The sequence below is a fragment of the Metopolophium dirhodum genome, chromosome 1 (genome assembly GCF_019925205.1).
Source record: "Metopolophium dirhodum isolate CAU chromosome 1, ASM1992520v1, whole genome shotgun sequence".
NCBI lineage: Eukaryota > Metazoa > Arthropoda > Insecta > Hemiptera > Aphididae > Metopolophium > Metopolophium dirhodum.
In genome coordinates, this window is record NC_083560.1 from 10,318,234 (window position 1) to 10,345,893 (window position 27,660).

General features: G+C 29.0%; 1 protein-coding gene and 1 long non-coding RNA gene across 2 annotated transcripts in view; one reads left to right on the plus strand and one right to left on the minus strand.

Annotated features, from left to right (window-relative positions):
• Positions 1–3,287: 3,287 nt before the first annotated feature.
• On the minus strand, positions 3,288–4,701 carry LOC132936726 (uncharacterized). Its single transcript, XR_009663529.1, has 3 exons — positions 4,231–4,701; positions 4,090–4,176; positions 3,288–3,618 (listed from the first exon to the last, which is right to left on the minus strand). It is a non-coding gene; the product is annotated as an uncharacterized LOC132936726 (long non-coding RNA).
• Positions 4,702–5,763: 1,062 nt separating this feature from the next.
• Positions 5,764–27,660, plus strand: part of LOC132936956 (bromodomain-containing protein DDB_G0270170-like) — a 57,590-nt gene continuing 35,693 nt past the window's right edge. The window contains exon 1 of the mRNA XM_061003770.1: positions 5,764–5,811. The gene's annotated coding sequence lies outside the window, so the exon portion shown is untranslated. The remainder of the gene's footprint in view (positions 5,812–27,660) is intronic.

Here is a 27,660-nt window from a genome sequence, read left to right on the forward strand (position 1 = left end):
GGATACGTACACACACTAATAATAATCATTTACTACACACACAGTCGCAAGTCACACGCGCAAGCTCTTTAAATATTGCCTATACCAAACTCCTTAATTAAATACCACCACCGATCCCCTCTTAGGGCGGTTGTAACACACCGTATTTTTTGTAGTTTTAGACCAGTAAGCGGAAGATTAGTTTATGTACCTACTACCTGATGTCCGATTATTATTTTAAAAATACGTATGAACTCATCATCCTTATTTCTATATTATGTAGGAAACAGATTTTTGATTTTTGTATTCAATAAGGCTTAAAAAATATGTTTTATTTTTAAAATAATTATGAAAGTTCGCTTACATTCAGTTTTAAAACATCAATTATTTTTCCTACATGACCTAGTAAAAAGTTATCGAATACAGACATATTTTCAAAAATTAAATCGGCCGGTCATGGGAAGTAACTAAATAAATATTTTTCTTATACCTATTTTGTACCGATTTTATTAACGGAAAAATGTTACAAACGCAATTTGTTGACCTATGCGTGCGCGTGCTTGTGTGAGACTGTTTTTAGAATCGTAGAAAATTAGCCTAATGATCGATAAGGACACATACTTATGTTCATTCACTACTCACACAATGACACCGTTCAAATATACATGTAATATAAGCTGCCTAAATATTACTCCTTAAAATATGCTATGCTCCAACACTCTTAAATACCACCACCGATCCGCTTAATAATTTATTACGGGGTGTTGTGTGTCGTTATGTACAACTGTGTAGACGTATAGTGACTAGTGAGTGACAGAGCAGATCGAGGTAATCGTTTTATCTGTGTAAATTATTAGAATAACCTAAATACATTTTAGATTCTGAGCGGTGTGAGAGAGGTAGTGGTTTAACAAAGGTGTTTAATTTTTAATTTTTATCCTGTATACAGTAATTCTACTAGAAGGAGTTCTTTGATTTCAACGTATATAATACTTTATCTTTTAGCAAATTGGATCAAGATGGTACTTTAGAAAGGTAATTTTACGATTTTCTCAATAATCATAGATTATTACCGACAAATTACGAAAAAACCGGTAAAAATGCAGTGATTTTAATTTCTAACGCTTTGTTTAACACTATAGCAACGAATAAAAAATTATAATATTATAATATTAATTCAATACTTAAGGCTATAATAAATAATAACAATATAAAAAATCCAGACTGACAAACCGCCTCCGTTTAGAATCGTTTTTCTTATACAATGAGATTATATCATTGAATTCAAGTTTAGTATAATCCATTATACATTAACCCTCTTGTAACATATTGTACAGCAGAGAGACATCCTCTTACCTGCTTTTTTTTATTTTGCTTAGAACTTGACTACTAATTATATTAAAATAAAATGATCAGCCAGTTTTAGCAACCTATTCCAAAATCCACAAGTACATCGAACGATGATGATAGTACAATAGATCAACTCATTACCTCAATTACCTACATTATTCCTTTAATAATTTCAGACTTCAGCATAGAATTTTGAATTATTTTTAATGTTATTTTGTATGCTTTTTAATGAACATTTAACTCATTTAAGTTTTAATTGATCATACGATATTATTAAATTATGCATAAAAAAAAGAAAAGGAGGGGTAGAAAGAGATCGAGAAAAAAACAAGAAATTACTTGCTAAATATGCTGAAAAATGTATTCGATTTTTTTTTATCAAAGGAAAATCTAATAATTTACATCATACATAAAAAAATTTACAAGTTAAATTAGAAGTGTTACATTATATTATTATTTTTAATTTACCTCATTAAGCAGTGCTTGTAGATGAGTTGATAGTATACAATATAATATTTAAAAATAAAAAATGAGAAAGATTAACTTAATTAACTTTAAATTAGGTACATTTAAAATTAGGTATATTTAAAATATTTAAACTCCTATTTGATACACAAGTAAGTCTATAAAACAACAATCAGTAAAACAATAAGTAAACATTTTATTAAAAACCTAAAATTGTGATTTCAAACAATATTAAAATACTTAAATTCTAGATAATATACAACTATAGTTCAAGTAACAAACAGAGAATAGTTAACAATAGCTTTTTTATTAGTTACATAATTATGCTTATTTACATTACTAGAAATATATTTTTTTAGGTATAGCGGCAATGAGTTAAAATTTGTTGGACCTAAATAGTCCACAAACTTTTTCCCAATACTCTTATTAGTATAGCTTACTTGCATGTAATATGACCTATTTTCTCTTCTGTTATTTTTTTGGTTACTAAATTTATCGATTTGAAACATAATAGAGAACTGCTTGTATAGATATCTGACTGTTAGAGCTTTAAAAACTTTATAAATAATAGTTGTCGAACCATATAATTCTTATAGAAAGATTTTGTAGATCCTAATCGCATTTTCAGTACAGCCACCCATAACTAATAAACCATACTAGAATATTGATTTGTATAGTGGATTGATTTGTATTGTGCATTATATACTATACGCAACATTTCTGTGGGTAAAAGTTTGTTCAGTTTAAACGATTTGGAAATAATAGATCTTAACCTCATAACCAAATTTTTGACAAGCAATTTCCAACGGAGATTACAGTCAATAATTAGACCTAAATATTTCATTCGAGTGACCCTTATTAATTTTTGGCAGTTACATAATTTTAAATTGAAATATCTAGTATCACAAGAGTGGATAATAATGTCATTGAACGGAATAGATGAATTATAAATTAAAAAGGCAACAAATACACTTTGATTTATGATCAAAGTAAGTTTTATATTTATCAATTTTTAAAAAATGTTATTTACTCCTATGGTTGTTTTATGATGAACATTGTCCCATGTGTTGCTGGAGAAGAGACAGCAGGTATCATCAGCATAAGTGGTAATTAGACCATCAATACTTAAATTACAAAAGTTGTTTATATATAAGATGAACAAAACAGTTAACAGTAAACAAAAATTTAAAGGTAAGTTTTTTCGACATTGACTTGGGTTTTTTATTGTTTTAATTTTAAAGCGAGTAATGAGTATTTTAAGGTGTACAAACAGTTTACAATTTTAAAATACACATAACTCGCTTTAAAATTAAAATGAAGTAAAAAACCTATGTCATTGTATATATTATAATAATTTTATAAGAGCTCAATTTGCTCTAATTTTTAAACTAACAGAGATAAATGTTGTCTGCTGAGCGTAAAAGTTGCTATGTTATGCACTTATAAGATTGAGACAAAAAATGTCACTATAACGTCCCCTTAACAATAGTCATGTTTGCCCACTTTCTAGGCGGTTTATTTAAAACCAGAATCTGGTCATCACAAATGAAAGTATTTAATAATTCATTACTTTTTTTGAACTTCACTCTTTAGGTGTTAAAATTCTAGCAGAGCTAACTTCTTTTCTTCAATTTTTTCAATTTGTTCAATTTCTATTTTCAAAGGTCATTCTCATATTTCAAACGTTTTATTTCAGCTCTAGTTTTTTCAAGTTCTTCCTGTGAAACAAAATAAAACATTTTTCAATTTGTTCAATTTCTATTTTCAAAGGTCATTCTCATATTTCAAACGTTTTATTTCAGCTCTAGTTTTTTCAAGTTCTTCCTGTGAAACAAAATAAAACATTCAAAAATTACATCCGTGTATACAAATCTAAATATCATACATAATTCAAAGTTTGTTTTGTCTGTTTGTATTAAGAGGACGTCGTACCTGCATGTGTTTTCTCAATAATTTCAAAAAGGTCGTAACTAACTTAAAAACAATAATATCAATAAAAGCCTATGTCGTGCCCTAGATAATAATCTTACATTTACATTTTATAATAGGTTGATTCTCTCTAATTTAAAAACTAACAACATACTATCGAAACTAGTGAACGAAAATGTAAGACGGAGACAACTCATCCGAGTACAACTCTTAATTATCTATGTAAGCTCATAATTTAAACTAACACTTTTTTCCCAATAATAATCACATTTTACATGTACTTTATTAAAATTACATAAACCAACATGCATCAAGAATTTAAGTTGTAAATAAATAAACATTTTAACTATAATTTATAAGACTTACTATCGGATCCAGTAACAAACAATAGTCACTCAAAAAGCTAACCGGCCCAGAGTAATTCTCACTGATGGTTACATTACTTCCTATCAACTAAAATACAAAAACATTAAAATTAAAGTATAAATAACTTAAAATTAAACTTACTGTAGCCAGTGACAATATTTTTTTCAGTCAAATTTAATGGATATTATAGACATAATAATATAATATCCATTATTCACTATTCAGTGTTAATTCAAAAGTTAAAACGAAAACGTAATCGCAAAAATAAGCAATTTCCGTATATGACGTTCAGCTGAATCTGTTATATGTTAATCTGTTGTACCCACATATTATCTATATTATCTGTGCTTTATAGATAATATCTGTGATAGTGCTGTGGTAATTTAAGAGGAAAGGTTTGAGGCTAGGAACCTTTGAATTACGATGTAAGCAAAACGCCTAAGTTACCAACAAGCAAATAATTATTTTATTTTTACAAATCACAAAAAAATGTTTGTTGCGTGTGTTACAACGAGCGTTAATTAAAATGCAAAAAAAAAGGTTTAGAATAATATTATCATAATAGGTACAAAACATCGGGACGCGAACAATAAACGAAACAACAGGAGCGAACGGTAGGTATCGACAGGAGTACGTCGCGAGACTGGTAACGACTAACGCCACTACGACAGTAGGTGACCAGTGTTGTGGGACGATAGTCGTCATAGTCGTGCCTTACGTCGTACGAACCCTATAAACAATATATTTATTAAGGGGAAAATGTCAATGGTGGAGGGGGGGGGAGAGGAGGGTTTAAACACCCAAAACCCCCCTGGCTACGCCACTGCACACTAATAATCATTTACGACTAACGCATAGATCTCGGTGGCGACGACGAGATTAAAAATTGCCTAAATAATTCTCCTTGAATCAATGCTATAGCTATGCCCCTTAACAATGGAACCTACTCCGGAGTGGAATTAAGGTACGGTTTCCTAGGCACGGCCGGCCGCGACGCACTGCTCACGGACGAGTACTGCCGCCGGCCGCTGCGGCTATGATGCTGTTCCATAGCAGAACAGTCGTCGCGACATGGAAACCGTACCTTAATGTGGCGTCGGTTCGCCACGATGATAAACTCGTGGACGACGTTGGAGCGGGACGTCGGCGGCGCTGATAGTGGACGGACTGCAGCACAAAAAACGTCGAACGTCGACGGCGGTGCTGATTCCGCGACACGTCGCCGGCGGCGACGACCGAGGCCCTATTCTTGAAATCATACGACTATATTTCTCGCATGTGATAAGAGTCATACATTTTATCGACTGTGACAAAATATGTTTATCGCATGCGAGTATGCGACATAATATTATAATTGGTATTCTTCAACTGAATTCGATAAGATTTTATTACTTGTTGAATGCGATAAAGTAAGTCGAATGAACCACTAAGGTAACAACAACAAATCTAGGATCTAACCTTAAACAAATTATAAAACATAAAAATATTTAATTTTTATATTTTATCAACGAAAACTAAGTGATTTTTACATAAATTCCTAATTTAATAACTGTTATTACGATTTCTTTAAATAAACCTTTCAGTTTTTGTATTTTGTGGTTTGTACAATGCTACCGTGCTACTGTGTTTTTCCTGAACAATGTCCAAATCAAGACCTAGGTACTCAATTTCAAATGAAGTCTCTAGTTGAGCTTATAGCCGAAGATCCATAATTAGGTGCCTGTAAGTTTTTGTTTGATGTAACTATAGAAAGTACCCAAAAGTTGCTGAACATTAATTTGATCGTTCATTTAATATTTATGCATTGTAAAATAAAACACTAGTAGTTAGTGTTAGTGGTGAATCATTGATTTAAATGTAAAAGTCCCGTATAAACTCATGTAAAAAAAAGTGGGTAAGTGGATGTCGTTCTGCTGTTCAGTAGGTTACAAGTGGTTCACTGTAATGGATGGTGTTAAATTTGAATTCAATGATATAATATATCATTGTATAAGAAAAACGATTCTGAGTGAAAACTGTCAGACAGCCTATGATATTACTAAGTATATATTTTGATGATATTATTGTGAATAAAGTAATTCATATATTTACCTATTTACGTGGAGCCTTGTTTTAAATTTTAAATCCTTAACTATAACCCAGACAGCATTTTGTAATGATAATATTATAATAACATTATACTAATATTATTCGTTAATATAATGTTATAATAATATTTTTAAACAAAAAATTGCTGTCTGAAAAAAGTTGAACATTTTATAAATTTTTAACTACAAAATAATTATTATAATTACAACAGTAGGTTAAATAAATTTTACAAAAATATTACATTTGAAAAGTTCATTGTGTGTATAAAATATAATATAAATATATCTAAAAGTGTCATCAAATACTCCGAATAAAATTTTTAGGTTCCTACTATAATATGTATAATATGTTTCACTGTTTATTTATTACTTATTTTAAATCTTAAAAGTAGTTTAAATTTGGTTGAATTTTCTGAACGGATGTTTTATGTGGACATTAAATTATGTATATATTTACTATTAAGTATAAACATTTTGAATTTGGTAATTTATTCAATAAAATTAAAATGAAGGATGGTTATAAATATGATTATTTAATACTTTATTTTTTTCTTCTGAAGGAAATTCTATTATTTTTATCTATTATTATTTATTATTAATAATAAACCAAAAACAAACACAATATTCACTTGGATTTTACTCTGTTTTTTATATGTTTTATTCGTTTTAATCAATGAACAAAACGTTTAAAATAAATGTTTTAAATTCATTGTTTTACAAAACATTGTGTCTTAAACATACTAACCCTGTGTGTGAGTCAAATTTAAATTCATGAAATGCAGACTCTAATTTTACATTTTGTGTATTATTTTTAATAGGTAGTATTTTTCTCAAGACAAATCAGTGTTTATTGTTTAATATAAAACATGTCATATTAATGGTTACAATTTAAAAATATAAGATTCATGTAACCGTCATCAATGTTATTATTTTTTTTTTCGCAAAAAGTTACATATTGATGTAATTAATTAAAAATATTACACAAAGTGTGAAATAATATATTCCATTTTATGAAAAATATGATTCTCTAAGTGGATACGACATATACAATTAATAGTTATTTATTAATACATACTTATGATTCATACATTTGCTTCACCTGCTCGGAATCGTTTTTTATAGAATGCAACAATTGCATTCAAATCGAACACTGTGCGAGGATCGAAAGTATCAAAATGATCTTAATCATTTTTTTTATAAAGAAAATTAGGTACCCAACATAAAAATAATAATAAAGTACCTATAGTAATAACAACAATTTATTTACAAAATTCACACATTATATTATGTAGCAAATAAAATTAATTTTCTTTCCCAACCATATGACATTCAAACGAATGCGTCGACCACCAGTGACGTTTCTAAAACAGAAAAGTGACATCGATAATATTATAAAACAGCAGTATTGTTAGTTAACAAAGAAATTCAAATATTCTTACTTGGCAATCATCTGAACAGTATCTTGCCGTATTACATTTATTACAAATGACGGAAACAAAATTCCGACATTTTTGCAAGTTACACTAAAAAAAAATAACAACAAAAACATTTTTAGAAACTTTAAAGTTATCATAAAGTAATACTAATTGCTAAAATGTTCATATCATTATAAAATCAATATTTTGGACCTAATATTCTTAGTACACCAAGTTAAATACCCCAGAAATTTCTCATTCTAATTTCAATTCAGATACTTCATCATTTTCAAAAATGGCTTTATCTAAACAATTTCTAGACAAAGAGAGTGATTCTTATTTAAACAAAAAAAAATAAGTTAGTAATAATGAAATATGAATATATCATAGCTTAGACTTCCAGATTATTGAAAAAAAAAATAGTCAACCGAACTAAACAATAAATTAGCATTGCACTTTAACAGGTTATAATTAGGGCTCGGAAGTTGATGACCTTAAAAACTTCAAAAAATGACCTAAAAAAAATGCAAATATGACATGAAAATGACTAAAAATGTCTTTAAAAAATTACCTAAGAAAATTACAAATATTTGTTTTAAATTTATAAATGCATTTTTTTTAATATTTTACTCTATTTTACTATAAAGTTCTATATACATTTATCAAAGCTTACAAATTGCTCAAAATATGACATAAAAATGACAAATAATGTCTTTAAAAATGAAATAAAAAATATTTGTTCTATAAATTAAAATATGACATAAAAATGACAAATAATATCCTTAAAAATGAAATAAAAAAGATTTGTTCTATAAATTTATCAAACCGTAAAAATTACTCAAAAATCATTGCATTATATAATTAGAGCGTTTTTGATGTTATCAAAAGTAAATGAACGACGATTATCTGTTTATAAATATTTATACTTTGAAAAACTTCTATCCACGTTCACTGAAGTGATTGGGGCATATCTGAAATTACGACTGTAATCGGCCAGATAAAATCGGATACTAATCGATTATTAGGAAACACGACAACGATAAAATGTAATCGGCGAGATAAAATAGGATAGGTAGGTACTAATCTTGGAGCTAGGTAAATTGGGTCCGCGATAATTTGGGTTCGTTTTGAAAGCGGTAAGTTGAGTCCCGGGTATAAAAAGGTAATAGGTAAGTTGGGTCCCGGCTATAAATCATTGGCGCAATTAGGTCTAAAATATTAAAAACTTAAAACTTAAATATTTCATACTTATGTAATTTACTTTTGAATAATTATGTTACAATAATACGTCATATTGCATACAGTGGTACACCGCCTGGACACCAATTAATTCTACGCATGATGTTAATGTGTGTATATACAGGTATTCTTATCGCGGATTTTATTACACTGGCCGTAGCCACTTTTCTCCAAAAATTAAATACCGTAATGTCGTAAACTCGTAACTTTGATTAAACCTAATAGATATATATACGAGTATACGAGCGTATACAAGTGTTAGTATTATTCGTATCAGATAGTAGTTATTATCGATTTTGATGATGATTACGTACAGATACACGTACGATATCTTCGCTATTTCATTATACTTTTAGTAGCCTGCTGAACGTCAACTTGTGACTATATCGTGTTTTACAGCTATATACAGTTACACAATTTTACAGTTATTTTTTTTTTATAAATCTTGAAAATGGAAATAATGACTAGCGAAAAAAACAAAACTGTTATAATAAAATATGGTCATAAGTTTAGGTTTCACAGAATGTTTAAAAATAAAGTACAGAGATGGACCTGCTGTAAAAGTACATGTAAGTGTTTTTTTTAAAATTTATAATGGTGTTGATACTGAGATTTTTAATTATCACAATCACAATAAACCTAGCGAACAAGACATCAACCGGCAAAAATTTAGTAATAATCTCAAGAGAAAAGCGGTAGAAGAGATATCGGTGTTGCCATCGAAACTTATTTGCAGAGAGTTAAAAAACTCTGATATAAATAGTTTATCTTTAAATGATACTTCTTTAATAAAAAGAAATATAAGAAATGCACGTTTATCTGTTCATCCCAACATACCAAAAAACATAACAGAAACGCATACTGCTATGAATGAAATGACATTAGTTTCTAATAAAAATGAATCATTTTTATTAGTTAATGATTGCAATAATGGTATAATTGGGTTTTCAACAAAAAGTAATTTAGAAGTGTTATGCGAAATTAGTACAATATTTGTCGATGGCACTTTTAGAAGTTGTCCAAAATATTTTTACCAATTTTTTACCATTCATGGCCTTGTTGGCGAATTATATATTCCACTTGTGTTTTTTTTATTACCTAATAAAGAAACAGAAACATACGTACGTTTATTTGAACATACTGTAAATAGTTGTGCACAATATCAATTAATATTTTCTCCTGATGTAGTATTTATAGACTTTGAGATTGCTATACATATGGCTGCAAAGCTTGTTTGGCTTTAAATCAATATAAAGGGATGTCGTTTCCACTTAGGACAAAATTGGTGGAAAAAGATTCAAGCTCTTGGTTTAGTAAACACATACAACTCTTTAAACACAGAAAAAAGCGATTTTTTAAAATGTTTTTTTGGTTTGCCATTTTTAAAACCCGAAGAAGTTGGCGAATGTTTTGCACAAGATTTAATGGCAATACAACCAAATGACAAACAAATAAAAACATTTTGCGATTATGTACTAGATAACTACATTTCCCCCAGATATTTGGTCTGAATTTGCAGCCACCACTGTGCGTACAACAAATAGTTGTGAATCCTATCATGCTGTACTAAACCGAAGATTTTATAGTCCCCATCCTAATATTTTCAATTTTGTGGACGAACTATTACAAATACAGTCTGAGACACATATTAAACTACGAAGTACAATAAATAATATTATAAAAACCACATATATTTTAATTTATATATTTTTTTCCGGGACTCAACTTACCTACAACCTTTTTTTATCCGGGACTCAGCTTACCTACTACCTTTTTTCCGGGACCCAATTTACCGAGATAAGGTCATATGGGACCCAATTTACCAATCCCGCTAATCTTAGTCCGTGGTAATTTCCAAGTTTTAAGTTATCGGCATAGACAAGAAACGATAAGAAGTGAACTAGTGTGAAATCAATAAAAATGACTTAAAATGTCAAAAAATTACCTAAAAATGTCGAAAAATTACCTAAAAAAGCCAAAAAATGCATAAATATGCAAAATAAAATTTAGTTTTTCAGATTCACATGCTAATGAAACACATTTGTGGCCAGGAGAGCATCGTCTAAAAAGTTCCTCAACAAAATGCCTCAACTTCCGAGCCTTAGTTATAATATATTTTGCTTAAATATTATTAACTCATGTCATTAGACAAAATTTTAAAAATGATATATTTACAATGCGCAATTTGTATTGATCTTCATCCATCATTTCCTTGATATCCCTCACCCGGATTATTGATTTGAACTTGGTGGGAGGTATTTCTTCATTATATTTTGTATCCATATTTTGAATTCCTAAAATGATTTAAAATGTATTATTTGTATTTAAACATTGATTCTATAACGGTTCTGTAAAATTTTTTATTTAAAGTAAATATTACATATAAATCTAACTCATCAGTGATGTTACCAATTTATGAAAACTGAACCAAAACAAATGCTTCAAAGATAAGTTGAAAATCTATAATGAAGTGTTCACCCTTTCTACTATTTAAGATATGGCTTAATCGAAATGTATAATGTTCACCTTGGTGAGAAGCAACCGTTATAATGATACAAAATAATTTTGTGTTCCTGAGATTAGTGCGTTCATACATACAAGGTCTTCAGTATTATTATATTTGTATGGATAAAAAAATTTTTGTTAATTTATAAACCAATACGGTTTTAACAAGTATAATAAATAAAATATGAAAGTGAAATATCAATGATGGAAGTTTTAATTTAAAATATCTTACTTCAATAATATCATCGGTATTAACCACATGATATATGTATGATTCAAATGAAATAAACATGAACAAACTTAATCACTTATCAATAATAATACATAACTTGAATAAAAAAATATTGTTGTATTTATACAGCCGAAAATAGTCAGTATTTAGGTATCTATTTTTGTTTAATTTAATTTTTTTGGTCGTATCAACTTCCTATATTATGTAACATTGTACAACCGTTAAATTATATTGGAAATATTCAAAATTTAGATAAATATACGAGAATTGTTAACTTAAAAATGAAGCTTCTTATTATCAGGCCTCTCGTGCCTTTGTTGTGGAAATACTAGGTATCTATTCATAGCATCTACAGTGTGAAACGGCAAGGTCTCTGTCAACCTGCGGCATCGTGAAATAACTATAGTCGGGGACACGAAAAGTCGCGTGTGACCTCGACTGTACCCCAACCCACACCCGGCCGGCGGTCGGTGGTTCTCAACATGCGGCGCATGCGGCGTATTTCGCGCGCGCAGCGTAACATTTTGTAAATATGTAACATAAGCATATAAAATGATAAGATGTTTTTAAATAAAATTTTTTATATTAATAGTACGATTTTGTTGTTTTGGTTTTTATTATTATAGATAATATGTAAATATTTTTAAAAAAGCGCGGCAATTAGTATTGTCCGTTTAAGAACCCATTAGACGATTTAACCGCTTGGATCGCGTCGGTCACACGCCACTTTTCGTGTCCCCGACTATAGTCATAATTTACTGGTTTCATGTCATTTGTATATATTTTTAAAGTAGTTTAGTTTTTATTTTACATGCATCGGGACGGTGAGTGTTGCGGTTGCGTCGGTCTGGTTTATACGAGCGACCCGATTTTTTTTTTAAATAATGGAAACATTGTTGGTAAAATTACGAAGTTAAAAGAATGTTTATTCTACGAGATAATAAAAGTGAATAGCCACGCGACTTCATTTAGAGCCAATGAGTGATCAGCTGCCAATGTTTTACATGTACAAGTAGTTTGATGCACACAATGAATTTTATAACTTATAATTGTTTATATTTTATTATTTTAATTTACTAAAATTATTGAGTTCGCGACTCGCGTTGTATTACCATATAAACCAATCTTTACGTAATTAAAATACGTAATTTAAAATTATAATAGTTTTATCTACTTAAAAAAAAATTAGAAACTATATCAAAACTATTATCACCAAAAATTGAAATCGTTGTATTAATCTGGTCATTTTATAAGTAAGACACAGTTCAGACTTCGGCTCTAAGATGACGTCACGCACATATCTTGATACGCCTGTATCTTATTTAATACTTAGTGTTTAATTGTGAGACCCACACCAGATTTCTTAGATAATGACATACAAATCTAAGCAAACTTGTTTTAAGTGTTGTGATGTCCTTTAAGCAAATTTTCGAGAGGTGGGACGAAGCGGTGTTACGGGCTTCGGTGAGCTGACGACGAAAGCGGTGAGGATGCATGGAGAACCATAGAGACCTATAAACTATCGGTCAGCGCATTCCAATCCACCCTGCCCACAATGCTAGGTGATTATATTATAAACTATACAACTCAGAGAGAAAGAACATAAAATAGTGAAGAGTCCGCATAAGAAACTGTGTACATTTTAATACTTTGATTCTTTTAATCGCTTACTCTGTTCGTATCCCTGACTTCTCTCTCTAAGTGCTGTCATTATTGTGAAAAGTACTTACCTTGTGTTTGATATGACGCTAAACGGCAAATGGCAGCGTAGGCTATTTGGATATTTCTCTAAGTTGCAGAATCAAAAACACACACGTGTTATTCGGCTGACGTGCAAATTGGAAATGTTTGTTGACGCCGACCTCCGTCACAATCGTCGGTAGGCGCAGAGGGAGCTGCAACGTACTTAACGCGTCGGCTACCAATTGTGGCCATGACGTCATCCTATCGATGGAATGTCTACCTGGTACGCGTGCATCACAGCGCCATCTGAGCTGCTGTTTGAATATCTTGCGGATTTACGAAGTCCTTGTTATGATATCATGTTATCATGTTATACTGTGTTTTTTATTGATCGTGTTTATTATTATATTACCATATATTAATATGTGTGTTTTGTACAAATTATACAACATAAGTATTAGAGCTGTTGTGAATTTGTTTGTCATGGAATCCAATGTGGGTTCCAATATCAAATGCCCAACATGTGACATAAAAATTTCACAAAAAAAAATGTATACTGCCATTTGCGAAAACTAATATATGAAATGTGACGGTCAAGATTGTATTGTGGGGAAGGGGGGGGGAAGGTATATGCGTTTAGAATGATATATTAATAATTTGAGCAATAACCAATAGATCACCCGGTTCGCATAACAAATTATCGCTTAATTCCCCCCTCCCTTCTAAATTGCCGTGACAAACAAGGATTACACACCACCAGTTGCAGCTGCAACGAAGTCGACGGTGGCGATGGTAAGCGGCGATGTCGACGACTATTGACGGCGGAAGACCGGATCCCGCAATGCATGACATTACGCAATCGCGGTAATTAGGGCGAAATATGCAAAAAGACACTGCTGGCTCATCAAAAAGTGGCCGAGTGTTAAACATCCGATGTCGTGAGGGTCGGTCGATGGTGAAGTAAGTGGGCGTTAGTTCAGCATGGCTTAAGCCTGACACAATACAGATGTAAATTCCTCATAAGCAAACGTATGGGCACCCATGATCTGGTATAACAAACGTTTAGCGGCGTCCCACAACTATCCAAAATGAGGTGCACTGAGGAGATTATACTTGCACTCGCAATATTACTTCTCCTACGTAACAGTAGATTGAGCGGCGGGGCTATTCATTAATTGTCTGTCAGCACTAACAAAAATTGTCCCGCAGTCGGAATAAATCGTAGTGGGCAAGCCTCGTCAGAGACGAATTCAAAGCGGACGGCTTTAATGATCAGGCACACAATTACGGCTATGTACGCCTTATACGTCCGGGTTTTTTGTAATTTTTTTTTACGCATGGTTTGTCGCCGACTAAGCCGACGGATGACACTTCTTTTCCATACGCCAGTCCAACCACAATGTTGGAGGAGTAGAGCACCGCGATCGCCGTCGCGCCATCGGACGGCATATGTTTAGGAACAGGGCACTAAAATTGGTAACGTACCTTCATACATACATATATATTTAACATCGGTATCCTTATAACTTATGATTATTGCCATGTTGGCTAATTATTATTGCCATATAGCTGATTATTATTATTTCCATATTGGCTAGATAATTATTATTATTACGGTGTTTGTCGTTTATTTTTATATCTTTGTCCGAGTTTTATGCCGACGGCTTTCTCGGCGCCAACCTTAAGTAATATTGTAATGATTTTTTACCCAAATAGCATGTCATGTTATTAGATTCTGAGCGAAGCGATGAATGTATTAATTTTACAATGATGTGTGTTTTTTTTTATTTTTTGTTTTTTTTTTTGTGTCTGTCATCACCTTTTAGGACAGTAAAAGTGCTTAAATTTTCTTCAACAGTAACTTTTCTGATAGGAAAGTGAATTTAGTTGGTCCTTTGGGGGGTCAAAAGTAAAAATTTCCCAGTAGTTTTCAAAATCGACGTGAAAAACAAAAGAAAAATTAAGGAAAAACTGGAATTTTTACGCAAAATCTGTTTACGAGAAAATTTTGGTTTTTGGTGTAACTTTAAAACAAATGACCGTAGGGACATGAAATTTTGACTGAATGTTTATATTAGCATTTTCTATGCACCATAACATTTTCCAAATATTTTTGAAAATATCTTTTTGAGCTGCTTACGGACATTGTCAGTTTTCAATTTTTTTAGTTTTTTTTTCTATAAATATCAATAAAATTTTATCTGTTGAGTAAAAAAGCTTGAACATTTAATAGAAGGCTACTAGGTTATTGTTTCAAAGGCAGATGAAAAAAATTAAAAATCCTAAGTGACAGTTCTTATTTATAAGCATTTAAAGTTCAAATTTTGACAAAATACGGAAAAATCACGAAAATTAGCAAATTATTTTGAGTTAAGAATTCATACAAAATTTTCTTTTTAAATCTAAGATTTGAAAATGTAATATAAGATTACTCATAAGTTTGTCTACCTTTGTCAAAAAAAAAATGTCTACAAGAAACTTAAGTTAAATTTTTATGACCGTCCGAAATTTATATTTTTACAACATTTGATATTCACTCGATTTCTCATGTAACAATTTTCTTATTTTATTGTAATTAAAAAACGAATGACTGTAGATGCTTGAAAATTTCATTGAATGTTTATATTTGCATTTTCTATACACCATAACATTTTAAAAATATTTTGACTCTTTTTGAGCTGTTTACGAACATTGTTTTCAATTTTTTTAGTTTTTTTTCTATAAATATCAATAAAATTGTATTTGTTGGGTAAAAAAGCGTGAATATTTAATATAAGGCTCCTGATATATCATTATAATAGCAGTTAAAAAATATTAAAAATACATAGGCACAATTTTTTTTTATAAGCATTTAAAGTTCAAATGTTGACAACATTTATCAAATTTATAATTTATTAATTATTTTGTAGTTAAAAATGTATAAAATGTTTAACTTTTATGGCTAAGGATTGACAATTTAAAACAAGGCTCCACGTAAATAGGTTATATATAAATTACTTTATTCACAATAATATCATCAAATATACTTAATAATATAGTTACTTAAGTAATATCATAGGCTGACTGACCGTTTTCGCTCAGAATCGTTTTTCTTATACAATGATATTATATCATTGAATTCAAATGTAACACACCATCCATTACAATGACCCACTTGTAACCTACTATACAGCAGAGTGACATCCACTTATCCACCTTTTTTATTTATTATTATTGTTAAGATTTCCTCATTGCTTGTATGAAAATATAAAAAATCCACGATGCTCCGACATTTTTGAGTCTCGGATAGTGGTCGGTGACGTGACTCGACCACATGACTCTCGGGTCATGAGCAATATGACTCGAGTTGTCACAAATGTATATACATTTTCATTTTCGATTATTAAATCGTTCTATATATCGGATATGTCGTGAAGCGTGTTTTAACTAGTGATGGGCAAAAGTGACTAATTACTACCGACTTAGTCATATCTAAACTATATATTTATATTAACATGAAATAAATACAAATAGAATTTATTATAATGCGCTTAACCGTTTTCTTACCTATATTATTTATTTATTTTCTCGATTATTAAATTTCTTTGATTGACTAACGTTGTTTACTCGTTAATTCTTAGTTCTTTCCACTACATATGTAACATCTAATATTTGTCGTACATATGTCGTACGGTCATGTAGCAATTTTATCAGCCTTTCGTTTTTGGTAACTTAAACATGAAGTTACAAATGTGCGAATATCTTTATACATGGTAGGGCAGAAATAACGTTCTATCATCATTTTTACGATAATTAGGTAACGCTATTAAATGTACTGTGTTTCCTTTGTACTTAAGAATATTTTCTTGATTTAAAAAGTAATTTCTCGATTTTCTTATCCATGCTTGGTCCGAAATGTCCGGGTTGTCTAATAATTGGATTATTTTGTCAAGTATCGGGTCATTACGTTGTTCTATTTCTAAATTAATAACGGTAACATGACAAATGGTTAAATCCCTATCCTTTTGCAATTCTTGTTAATAAGTTGGTGGATCAAATACCGGGTTTCTTGACATCACATCACACACTTGATTTAAAAGTCCTTTTCGGTATTTTACTATGAAGTCAAAATCAATTATTTTACTATTTAGTCGTCGCACTGATAGCGTTTTAATGTTGTCTAAATATTTAAGTGGGGCGTGGTCTGTCTAAATTTCTACTTCGACACCATATATGTGCGGAATGATTCTAACGTAAATACTATCGCTAACAATACTAATTCTATTGCTCTATATTTTTCTTCTGTCGTAGTTAACCGCCGGGAGACAAAAGAAACATGATACAGTTGTTTATTTTCTTCTGATTTTTGTAGTCAAGTTCCTGCTATTAGGCACGTACTGGGTCCATTTTTCTTACCGGGAAATTGAATATAATTAAGGCCCACTTACTATACTTACTAATAGCAATGGGTCCATTTAAATTTAAGTTCTATAAAAATAAATAAATACAAAACAATATTAACATAGTTATTTTTATTTAAATTATCTTGATTGCATAGTATAAACTATAAAATATAAATAGCATGTTCTAAAAAGTAGTTCTATACAGAAAAAAATATATACGAATTGTTGAATAAAATTTTTAAAAACTAAATTTTCAACATTTTTAACATTTCTGTACTTTTTTCACACAATAAGTCTATTAATTGTTCCGAGGTTTATATCAGACGAACGCACTCAATTCTGGCTTAATACATATTAAACACAACGCCATAAACGCAAAATATTGTGCATACAATCCAGCCGACAAAGAGCGCCTTATAATATTATTATGATCAATATTAAATAAATAGATAATAATATGCTAATAGTAATGATTCTTATTAAGACTATTATATATTAAACATTAATGCTGGATTCCAGTGATTAATTTCATGAATTATTCCTATCGTCTGTCGGTTTTATTTCCCTTTATATTATAGTGGTATTTAATGCGTTATTATCTGTGTTTTAGTGTTTTGAAATTATTGTTAAATTTTTATTAATATTATGGTCTGCTAAATATGCTAAATCATCCTCTGTCATATGATATCCGGATTTTATATTTGGTATATTAATTTTCTTTAGTATTTCTATAGTGGATACCTCTAGCCCTTCTTCTCTCAAGCAAACACGTATTGCATGTGCACCGTAATCGCCGTCAGAAGGTACTTCCTCGATTTTGTTTAAGTATGGCGCATCCAATGAAATATTTTCCCTCAGTGTGTGGTCAATATTGTCGGCAAAAAAAAAATCTCATTCCATTATTATTAATTTGTTCGGTAGTTCCATTATTATTTAATTTTGAATTGTTTATGTCAATGGTTTCATTATTATTTATTATTGACTGGTTTATGTCATAAATAGATATTCTTATGCACGTATTTCGAAATATGAACCTCAGCATACTGGAGATAACGAGCCATTCTTTTCCGTCTTGTCCTGTGCATATTTTAGGTAATGCTACACTTTTAATTTGTTGTTCTAAGCAAAATGTTCTCAGGTTTTGTAATATCGCGAATATGTTAACTTACGTTGGTTTTCGTAATAGTGGTTTTTTTTAATTAAATATAATAGCTATTGTTTTTCTGTTTTAATAAATTCGATTTCCCTTACGCAACTGTAAAGCGATACCACGGTTAATCGTTTGGCCTTCGCTGACGCAGTACAATTAAACACAAAACCGATCGCTGAACAAATCGCCAGTTATTTCCTCGTATCCATGGTTAAAATGTTGTGAATAATTATTAAAGAATAAAAATTGTTGTTACTCGTTTAATATTTTGTGGGAAAAGTTTTGTATTTCGGTTCCCTGTACATCGTTTTTTATTTCCCGAGATTTTATATTTTACTTCTTGAATTTCGTATCTGAATAATATAATATTGTCTTTTAAATTCATGACTGATTGTGTTTTTGTCAAAGAATCTAAACCTCATAAGACTGGGGAGCATAAACTATCGGCTACTACTGCCTGATGGTGTATTATGAGCGATGCTATTTGTATTTAAATTATCGTTGAGCCTACAATATTTAATTTTTAATTATTGGCTGTTTTCAAAACTATATCGTTATATGGCTTAATATTATCAATGCCAATTTTTTTTATCTATAACTATCAAGCTGGTTCCTGTATCTAACAGTAGTAATGTCGGTTCGTCATTAATTTTTCATAATATTTCAACTTTATGTTTTATTCGTTCTTTTATTTTGTATAGCAACTATATATTACATGATTTATTTTATTGGTTATACTATTGTAATTCCTGGTTTTTGGAAATATACCCTTCACAGACCCAGGTGCCAGCAGGACTTTTAGTTTTTTTGGTTGTATCAATTTCCCTTAATATGTCCCACCTTGCCACATCCATAACACGTTAGGTCACGTTAGTTGTTGATAGTTTTGATACTGATTTTGTTGTTGTGTAAACTTCTTTTAATCAAAACTTTATCTCACATAAATTAAATTTTATCTTTAAATTCATTTGTCTCTCTCTTAAAACTTAAAATTCCTCTTAAAACCCATAGTACGAATTAATCACGTACAAATTTGTTATTCAAAAACTTTACTTTGCTTATAATTAATTTTTAATAAAGAAAAAAAAATGTTTTTTAAACTACTTTAAATTATAAATTTATTAAAACTGAAACAAAATCCTAGGGCCCAAATATAATTGTAATTATTACAAGCTTCGGTGCCTCCACCAATATGTAACGTGGTCGGGGGAACAACCAGTTAAATATAAGATATCCAGGGAGAATCGTAGGATCCTATAGATATAAATACCGTAGCCAGGGGCAGATATGTAGATATCATGAACTTAAATATATTCAAATTACTAGAATTCCTTAATATATCAACTATGTTCGATGTTCCTTTATACTATGTAAGCGTATCGTAGTCATACGGTCTCCGGTAATCGTAGGGTGTATTGAGGTCGTCTAAGGTGCACAGCGAACTAACTTACTAATACATTGTGTGTATTGGCCTTACAATTTATTATGCGTGTGTTTTAATATTAATGTATCGGTCACCAGTTAATCCTGCATACGGTAGAGTTCGTATTATATACATAGGTTACAAGTATCCAAATGGGTTGCTGTAATGGATGGTGTTAAATTTGACGGTCTGTTAGTCTATAATACTAAGTTTTTTTGATGACATAATTGTGAATAAAATATGAAATTTACTTAACTATTAGGCATTAGTACAACAGTAGGTTAAATTAATTTTACAAAAATATTACATTAATTGTAAATGTCATTGTGTGTATTAAAGATAATATAAATATATCTAAAAGTGCCATCAAATACCCACGAAAAAACTTTTAAATTACAACAAAATAACTAAAATTGTTAGTCTTGGGTTTAAATCGTAATTTCGTCCAAATTTTAACTTAAAATGTCTGTAAAAAATAACCGAGTTTTATATATTTATATTTATTGGTTACAGAATGAACTTCTTGTGAAAATCACATTTTCAATCCTTATAGCTATAAAATGTAATTATTTTTAATTTTTTAGTAATGACCGGAGTATTAATTACCTGACGCAAACGCACAACGGTTGTACTTAGAAGGACGAAGGTAATATAAAATCTGATTCTATTTTAGCAAAAAGCACATATATGCAGCTGGCAGGGGCAGGCACAGCGATATTCGTCCGGTCATCGTTACTCGTTAATCACGAGTTCATCACCATTTATTAATGATCGTACGCCTTTTACAACTATTTTTGTGTTTAGTAAATTGACAACTACTAATGTCCTTGAACAGCTCAAAACAAGTCAATATATTATGAAAATGTTATCGTGTATATAGTGTACATTATATTCTAATATAAACAATCATTGAAATTTGCATATTCATGCATCTACGGTTAGGATATAAATCAAATAAGTGATAATCCTGGTAGAAGAGCTGTAGCAAAATTATGTCTAGTTAGCTTATGGGGAAAATTTGGACAGCGACAAAAAATGAAAAAAACTGAGTTTGTTATAGACCCACAACAATGCTATAAAATATTATTAGATGATAGATTAGAAAATATAAATATAAAATTATTAAATGACAATATGATACAAATGTGTTATAATTATAAAGATTATTACATTGAAAATCATCATAATACTTATATTTTTATAACTTTATTTACCACTTCAAGTGCAAGATTAAGATTATATAATATGTTAGATAAATTAGATAGAGCTGTAGTTGGTTATGACACTGACGCTATTTTCTATATAGATAATGGTGTTAATAAAATTAAAACAGGAACAATGTTGGGCGAAAGGACTGATGAATTAGGTGAAAATGTACATATAACAGATTGGGCATCTACAGGCCCTAAAAGTTATTATTATAAAACAAATGATAATAAATTTAAAACGGTTATAAAGGGCTTTACTTTAAATTATCAAAATTTATTAAAACTTAATGGGGAAGCAATGATAAAATTAATTGAAGAAAATAATAAAAATAATAATATAGAATTAGAATACAAACAAATAACACGTGATACAATTACTAAAACTTTAGTTAATAAAAATGTTACAAAAAAATTCTCATTTGATTATGATAAAAGAATAATATTACCAGATTATGATACAATACCATATGGATACAAATTATAATCATTTAAAAACTTATTAAATATATAGGTCAGGTACTCCGAGTACCTGACCTAATTTATAATGAATCAAAAGAAAAAACGTTCTTTAATTTTACTTTAGAAAAAATGCATAATTTTATAATAAAGATAACAGTAATTCTTCTTCATAAACTGTACCTTCTATATCATAAATTTTATAATAAATAACATTTGATTTAATAACTTTTTCAACTGTAAATATTTCTTTAGACCAATTTGTTTTTAATTTATTTCGATACACATAATTTATTGAAGATAATCTAACTCTATCATTTATTTCAAATTTAGGCTTAGAATTACTAATATCATAATTATAAACAGTAGAAAGTAAGTCTTTCTCGTTTTTCTTATTTACATCAGCAGGTTTCATTTTCATCGTTCTATGATATGTATTATTATATGCCTTAATAATCTTTGGTAATTCAGTAATCCATACATTGTTTAAATAAAGTACTTTCTTTAATTTATCACCCAATGTTCTGTTAAAACGTTCTATTATGGATGCCTTTTTATCGGTGCCTGTACTATACATTGTTATGTTATATTTATTTAGTAATTGTTTTAAATCATTATTATAAAATTCCTTACCCTTATCTACATGTAATTTCTTAGGTACATTATGTTTAAATATTTGTGAAAATGCCTCAGATACTTCCAATCCACTTTTTGTTTTCAAAGCTACAGAATAAACTTTTTTAGAAAATGTATCAATAACATTAAGAATATATTTAAAACCATTATTAGCTTTATATAAGGCTTTATGGTTATCGTTAACTTTAATTTCATTATGTTTATTTCTTAAATTATAATTGGGATCACTATTTGTAGATTTCGGTCTATAAAAACAGTAGGTACAAATCAGCCTGCCAAGTTTCATTTATACCTCTTTGTATAAAATGTCTTGTTTCAAAATGATTTCTAGCTGGTTTAAATAATTCATAAGCTTCTATAAGTTCTGGTGGTTTTGATATATTATTCTTATTTGCATTACATATTTTACATACTGATAACCTCCTATATTTATTATTTTTTTTTAATAAATTCAGGAATACCTATACTTCTAGTTTGAGATTTACAGTTTTTTCAATAGTTCATTTATTTAAGATATATATATTTTATATATTTTCTCTAATTGTATTATTGATAAGATCATAAAAAAATTCTGTACCAGATACTAAACAAATATAGCAAATGGTATTGGCGGGCACATCTTCGTTGAAATCTGCATGTAAGATAATACTTGTTTTAGATACAGAAACATCTGAGGGTTGCCTGCTCATATCAATTACAAAAAATGGTCTGATATTTTTAAATTCCTCTGGAGTTATATACATTAAAGATAAATCTCTATGTGCTCTATTATAAACATTCTTATAACTCATTAACATATCATAAGCAATATTAAAATAACCTTTTTAAAATCTAAGTTTAATAATTCTTCTGGATACCTTATACCATTAATTTCCAACCAAATATTTTTCAAATTACAATTACTCAACTCTATTGGGTCTCTCAATTGATTATTTAATCTATCTGTCTGAAAATCTACGATACCAAATAAAGGATTGTGGACATTTCTATACATATTTGTTATATCTTTGGTTAGTGTTTTACCAATAATATTACTTTCAATACATTGCCATGATTTGAATCTAAATAGATATTCATTTCTCTTGGACAATAAAGTTAATGCATTTATCAATTTATATTTACTCGCATCATCATAAGTCACAATTGGTATTCTAATAAGTAATTCTTCAATAACAACTTTTCCAACTCCAGCTAATACCCCTTTATCATCCTTATCTTTAAATAAAGCATCATCGTCAGAACGTCTTAAAAAACTTATTTCAAAACCACCTTTATATACTGGGTATTCTATATCTTTAAAAAATCCTAAACACAAATTAGATAATTTACCAACAGCACTAAAATAACCACCACCACTACATTTTGACTGAAACCCACTATTTATTGTTGGCCCACTAAGGTCTGCAGAATAACTAATTGTACATTTAATTAAACTACATCTACCAACATTATCAATTCTATCTAATTCTTTACCATGTTTTTAACACAAATTGACTCAAACAAAAATCCAGGAAAATTATCAACTAATATTACATTTGATCCTTTAGGATAACTAGTAGGTACCATCAGTTTGTAAAACTTGGCCAGAAATTTGAAACTTTGCTTTTTTAACATTTAAGAAACTATTTTCTTCATTTATGTTAAAAACAGTAATTTTGTTAGGAGCATTAAGACTTGATGTTGATATAGGATAAAATACTTTATCCTGTTCGCGGATAATAGCATAGTCATAATTAGCAAATATATTTTCCATTTATAAGGAAAAAAATTTAATAAAGTTTTATAATTTAAAATTCTTAATAAAATCTAAGCATAAATGACCACATATAGGTGAATCAGTATAGGTTTGTAATTGATCAGTAGTGTAATATAAATCATCTTTTCCTAAATAATTTATAATTTCTTTAATTGAAGGAGAAAACCCATAAGAGTCAAAATATACTTTTTTATTATCATTTTTTAACCATGCAACCCAATGTGAACCAGGTTGACTAGAATTATTTAAATTTAATATTCCATATTCATTTTTCCAAGGCACTGCGGGTAGCTCATCTTTCATAAAACAACCACTAACATTTTTTATATTTTTTCCTGCTTTAATAATATCATAATTAGTTAATGGTTTTATTTTTTTATTTTTTTGTTTTTTTTTTAGACCTGAACCTATCTGTAAAGTCTTAATTTTTCTAACATTTTCTTCCATCACTCTATCATGTCTTTCTGTCTCATCTCGTTTTAATTTCTTATCTTTTGCATCGATAACAGTATTTGCAATAGCACTAGCACCCCCTGCTAATGCGCTAAGAGCACCTATACCTGCTATAATAAGAGGTAAAAAACCTACTTTATCTTTATTTCCAAATTGAGATTTTATAATTTTTAATCTCACCCCCTTTTTATCTTTTTTAGCTTTAGTTAACTTATTATTTTGTCGATCAGTTAAATTAAATTTGTTTTAGCCATTACCAATCTGTGTGTGTTTTAATTGAATAACTACATCATTATTTTTTTCAAAAGCTCTTACAAGATTTTTTATTTGAGAATCACTCAAATCTAAATCCATTTAATACAAATAAAATTTATTAAAAATTAAATATTACCCATACCAAAATACCTTTTTGCTTTCATTGCATTTGTGGTGATATAAGCAGCTGCTTTTTCACCTATAGATGCATCTGGGGCTAAAAGTCTACCCCATGCTTTATCTTCCAAAATTTTATCTCCAATATGTCTTGTTTTAATATCTTTTTTTTTTTTATAAAAATAATCATGTTCCATTGCTGCCATATCTAGTTTATTTACTGGCTTCTTATTTTTTTCTAAATCAGTAAAAGGGCCAAGATAATTATAACCAGGCCAATGTATTTCTGGCATAAATTTACTATTTAAAAGATTATTCATAAGACCTGACCCTTCTACAAATTTTTCAGGCAAACTTGATACATAAGATATTAAATACTCAATTCCTTGTGGAGTACTAGCTAATCTTTCCAACTCAGAACTAAAAATATGTATAATATCAATTTTTTCATTATAAAAATTATTATGGCTTGCTTTTTCTTCACTAGCGATAAAATATAATCTCTTAAATAACTCATTTAAATTATGTATATATCTATACTCAATATGATCTTCTGTATATTTCATTAAACCTTTTCTTGTTAAAATTTGTGGTTTACTTTTATTTTTTGGTGATGTTGGTGTTGATGGTTTAATCTTTTGCCAAATTGGTTTAATCATCTCATTATATTTAGCAGATGTACTTGATTTAGGTCTAGGTATAGTTTTGGTACTAGAATTATCTTGATATATTGAATCTGTTTCAATTAATATTTTTTCATAATTTTCAAAATCTTCTGTTGTGTAAAAGCCTGGTTTTGTAACTTCTTTATGAGTTAATAATCTCCACATACCTGGGGTCATGGTATGTTTTTTTCCATTTATAATTATATCATCTAAATCAAAAATTATTGGACATTTTCCGATCATATGTTGTTCAGTATCATCATTATAATATATTCCAAAACTATTAGTTTTTTCTAAAGTAGGTAAATATTTCTGTGCATTTTCACCTAATATTATTACATCTTTAGGTAAAGGAGACTGTGGTGTTACTTTTATTGGAGAATGTTTAGGTGTATTCATATCTTCCATTAGTCTTAGTAATTCTGGATTACGTGGTTTATAAGGAGTTGTGTAAGTAGGTATTATCGCTTTTCGAATATCTTCATCAGTTTTAATATTTATTTCTTTAACTTCATTAACTGCATTTACAATATTCTTTAATTCATTTGTTACAGGTCCAAATGATTTCTCTTTTTCTTCTTCAATATATATGTTTCTTAAAGCTGCATTTTTATACCGCTTCTTCAGGTCAGCTTTAAGTTTAATTATTTTATCTGCTTCCTTAACTGATGTTATACCTTTTCCTATTTCCACTTTTTTCATTGCAGATCCACCTCTTTTTCTATATTTTTCTACCTTTTTCACTCCTTTTAAAAAAATATTTCTCATTTCCTTCATATCCATTTAATATGAAAAAATTTTTAATAAGCAAATTTATATCATTATTTGGATAGACGTTGACGCTTACGTTAACGTTGGCGTTTATACGTTGACGTTGATACGTTAACGTTAACGTTATGCGTTGACGCTATGAGTTGACGTTTACTTTGGTGATTTGCGTTTATGTTTATCTGAATTTATGTTGTTGAATTTATTATAAATTTGTTTATCTATTAAATTAATCGATATAAAACCAAACTTATTTTTCCAACAAATTGAACATAAAGATTTAAATTTATCAAAAGTTAAAAAATTACTTATCTTATCTTTCCATATTTTCTTAATATAAAAATCCGACTCCTCAAATAAAACTAAAAAATTACAATTTTGTCTAATTGATATTGCCTCTAATAAGGTATAATTCTGGCCAATATAAATACATGAAATATTTTTGGATCTGGATCTTACAAAATAATCTTTTATTCTTTCCTGTTTTTCTAAAATATAATCATCAAAAACAACTAAACTATTTGGTTTACAATCATCAACAGATATTATCTCTTCATTGGCTATATATACTTCTTTATATACCTCATTTCTCAAATTTGCAAATATTTCTTTCATACCTTCATAAATTGGCTGCTCTATATTTTTTGTAAAAATATAAAGATTTTCAAAAGGAACCCAATAATTAACAATAATATTAAATAATAAATTAGTTTTTCCTGATCCTGAAGAACCTATAATCAAACAACGCATAGGTCTTGGAAAAATTGAATTTGATATATCATTATCTTTAACTAAATTAAATACCTTAATTTCATAATTATTATCCATTTAATATAGAAAATTAATATAAGCTTAAAAATTAAAATTCCTATTAAATTTTTTTCTTATTAAATATATATATATAAATATAAAAATGTCTGATTCAATTGATTCAGTAGACTTAAAAGTGCGATTAAATAAATATGGATACAAGTATAAATTTATTAAATTATCAGAACTGGTAGCTGATAAAAGATATGAAGTTACTGCTTTTGAACTTGCTAACATTAATGGGCAGGATAAAGTATCTGTTGTATTGGATAGTAAATATAAGCTCATTTTACCAGATAGATTTTTTAAAACTATTTCTGAAAATATATAT